Source organism: Plecotus auritus, assembly GCF_963455305.1.
Source record: "Plecotus auritus genome assembly, chromosome: 2".
Lineage (NCBI taxonomy): Eukaryota > Metazoa > Chordata > Mammalia > Chiroptera > Vespertilionidae > Plecotus > Plecotus auritus.
The window spans coordinates 13064239-13068431 of NC_137771.1; positions in this window are offsets into that span (position 1 = coordinate 13064239).

The window sequence follows — 4193 nt, forward strand, 5'->3', positions numbered from 1 at the left end:
AGAGCATTTTTACAGAAGAGCAACTTAGTTATCTAAAGTATCTACGAATCACTGAATCAACAGAAACGCATTATCTGGGACCACCTGGACAATTTAGAATAATTGTGCTGTCCAGATTCCGGGACCACTGAGTCAACCGACACTCAGTTATCTGTAGCTACTGAGACAATTTAGGATCACTATCTGTCCTGGGTCCCAGAGGAATGTACTTCGATGACCAGTGAGATCACAATCAATGGGATATTGCCATCAAGGGAGTATTCAATCATACATAAGTTCAGAAAAATCAAAATAACTTTTAACTGAGTACAGAACCCAAAACAGCAAGGTTAATTTTTACCCAGGTATGGTTGCTACCATACTTCATGTGCATCCCCTGGATGGGTCAGAATTTAATTACACGTGTTGCTCCTTCGAGGCCCCTGCACGTCTTTTAGGGTTCAACAACCCTAGACACCCACCCCTGCGAGGTCCTGTACTCACGTAAAGACATTCGAGATTCTCGAACCAGGGGGAGGAATTGCCTCTTTGACCTTCGGAGCTGGGCAGGGACCCAAACACTCATTTAGTCGATGGCTGGCGGAAGCCTAATGCTCTAATCCGACCGGCACCAGTTTATCCCTCCATGGGAGACTTTTTTTCTCTAGCGGCAGACACCCTAGTAGCCTTTACTTGACTGACCCATGCCCGCTTTGGTTTGGGCCCTGGAGAATACATCCAGAAAGAAGCAGTGAGAGAGAGAGAGATGCCCACTTTTTAGACGGCAGCCAAGTTTAAGTGACTGACGGGCGGCCGTCTGCCTCCAAAATTATACAAGAGACAGAATCCGTGGTTACTCACCATTCGACGTGAAGAGGGTTGATTAATTTACAGAGAAGTTCCCGGCCAATGCACCATCTGATACAGACTTTTTGGACTGGAACCCGGATTCTTTGTCCACCGGAATCGAAGAATGAATCCACGGACAGAAAAGTGGTATAGTAAAGATGGAGATTTATGGAAGAACAAGTACAGACTCCCACGTAGGGAGGAGGAAAAGGGTCCCACTGGGTTCCCTGTCCCTATGGCTTATATAGGCTGCAGATCCTGGTGCCTTGATATCCCCTCTGATTGGTCACTATTCCCCTTCAAGTTGGTTACTATAGTAACTCCTGGGCTCAAAGGTCGAACCTCACATGGGACCTGTGAGGTTCTCCCCACCTCCTTCCCTATTGTTTTCCTATTCCCTTTGGGCTTTCTTCTCCTTCTTCTGAATGAAGGGCTTCCTTCTCTTTATTTTGTAAATATGACCTTTCTTGGCTACTTCCAGTTCCCTTGTCTTATGGAAATATACCTGTTGCTGCCTCCTTGTCTTATGGAGATGTAACTGCACCTGGCTTCCTTGTGTTATGGAAATGTACCTTCTCCCAGTCTGCAGCCCCTGCTTTTTCCCATGGGCCCCAATTCCAAAAAATCCCAGAGCCTGCCTATATCCCCCTAAAATTCCTGCTTCAATAGGACTGGTTATAGCCAGACAGCTGGGTGGGGTGGGGAGGAGTTGGGTACCGTCATCTCCATTTTGAGTTGAAGAAGCTGAGGTTCTGTGAGGTAATAGGACTGGTTATAGCCAGACAGCTGTGTGGGGAGGGGAGGGGCTGGCCACCTGCTGCTCATGAGGAAACTTCAGCTGGTGCGTGAGTGGCACAGAATGGGGGTGGTGGTTAGAAATGCTCCATCGCTTCAGATCTGGGAGCATCCGTGTGTGGGCATTCTAGAAGCAACTTCGCACCTCGTATGGAAGACAGAGCCAGCAAGAATGACGCCAAGAAACTGTTTCCTGAGAGCACAAAAATATCCTGGGTGGCAGCCACCCTGCTCACAGGGTCCTGGCACACAGGAGGTGCTCCGTAACCAGTGACCCTCTGCTGAGGCTGGCCCGGCGCCTGCAGGTTGGGGGCCATGGAGGTGATACTTTACCCACTTATGCTCATCCATCTCATGGTTACCTCAGATTCAGGGACCACATTAAGAATAGTGGTCTCGCCCTAACCGGTTTGGCTCAGTGGACAGAGCGTCAGCCTGCGGACTGAAGGGTCCCAGGTTCGATTCCGGTCAAGGGCATGTACCTTGGTTGCGGGCACATCCCCAGTAGGGGGTGTGCAGGAGGCAGCTGATAGATGTTTCTCTCTCATCGATGTTTCTAACTCTCTATCCCTCTCCCTTCCTCTCTGTAAAAATCAATAAAATATATTAAAAAAAAAAAAAGAATAGTGGTCTCTTCTTCCATTGGGAAAACCCAGGTGCTGTGCCAAAAAGAAAAGGGAAGGTGAGCTTTTCTGAGTACCTACTATGTGCCAGGGACTGTGTTAGGCTTTTATACCTATTGGGAGGATTTAATTCCTAGATTGACTTGAAGAGCAAATGAATTCCCATTTGAAGGTCAGAGAAGGGGGTACTTTTGCTTAAGGGCACATAGCCAGCAAGTGGCAGGGGCAAGGTTCTAGCTTGGCTGTCCAACCCCTCAGCCTGAGCCCTTCCCACTACAGCGAGACAGGAACTAGGCATCAGAACAAGGAGGTCAAGGTAGGTTCTGAAGCCCCCAGGTGTCGGGGAATTTGAAAACATGGAATGGATGCTGATATCATGGCCCAAGTTACATTTCCATTCCCAAAGCACCTTCCCCTCTTAGGGGTGGGGTGGGGTGGATAAAATTCTCAAGCTGGGAAAACAATGGCATCCGATTTAAACACTTGGCTGCAAAAGGTAATTAGCACTGAATGCTGAAAATAGGGAGAGAGCAAACTCTGGCTGAGGGCCATGGGGAAGCGCAACCAATTATTGTTCCTTAGAATTACAAATACCCACATGCCAATTCATGGATTGTATTGGGTTGTTGTTCTCCCAAAGGGATCTGCCTCTCCCCTGCTCTCTGCGGCCCTCTGGGTCAGACTAGGGGGAGGCCAGTCGGGCACTTTCACCCTAGTCCCACCCTGCTTGCAGGACCCCAGAACCCAGTAGCATTTGAGACAGTGAGCTTGGCCCCCATGCTTATTCACAGGCTTTCTCCACGTCCGCCCGAAGTAGAGGTCTGTTGGAGGAGCTGGCCCCTGGGTTGGTCTGTCTCAGCCCTGGTAGGTGCTAAGAATACATGCAGTGTTTACTGAGCACTCAATATACGTAAGACATTCTGCTAGGTGTTTTGTGGGTAACAAAGGACACCCACCGTCTCTCTCCCCGAGGGAGCTCACAGCCTCATGGAACCCAGAGGAGGAAACTATTTGGTGTGGTACCAGGTGTGGACTTAACCTCAGATGACATATGGAGAAGGCTTCCTTTTTCCATTTTATTTCAATCTATCTGGGCCAACCTATCTTCAACGCCTCCCTCTCACTTGCTAAAAGCCTTTGGCGAGCAGCAGATTCAAGCCAGAATTCCTTCACAGTCATGGTTACCTTCTATTTATGGCAAATGAGATTGGTTTTCCATTTACGATAGTGATTTAATTCTAAAATAAATCTATCAGAGTTTTAGGGGAAGGAAAAGCGCACTCACTAGAAGAAGCATATCTACAGGGGCAGGTGGTGACATGCGGCCTTGCCAACAGCTATCTCCAGTGAAGCAGGAGGAAGCACATTGCCCTCCACCCAGCGCCACGGACTCGAGACTGTCTGTGGAATCCCTGTCCCACCTATTTCCCAAATACCCCAGAGATTACAAAATTTTCCTTTTGGCCAGGGGTCAGCTGGCAAAGGACCTGCTTGAGATAAAAGAGCAATTAACAACCTTGATATTGTCTTCGGTGGAAACTGTTTTCTTCCCTCCCACCAAACTCCTGGGGTGGGGGGGGAATTAAAATAAACAAAATCTCTTGGACTCAGTTAGGGATGGATGAGTTGAGTGTTGTTTTGCATTAAGGTCTTAAGATGTTTTAAGGGACAGTGATCAAAAACAGTAAAGCCTTCCACCCATACACCCAGACACACACACACACACACAGAGAGAGAGAGAGAGAGAGAGAGAGAGAGAGAGAGAGAGAGAGAGAGAGAGAGGCACCTGACTCCCAGCCCCAGGGCCCACTGCAGACTTTAGATGCCTGAATACTGTGGTGCCCCTACAGACCTCGTCCCCTGGAATCTGAAATATAAATAACACCAAAGCCCAAATACATACCTAACAGGGATGCCAAAATTAAAACAAGTTTATACATCTGGATT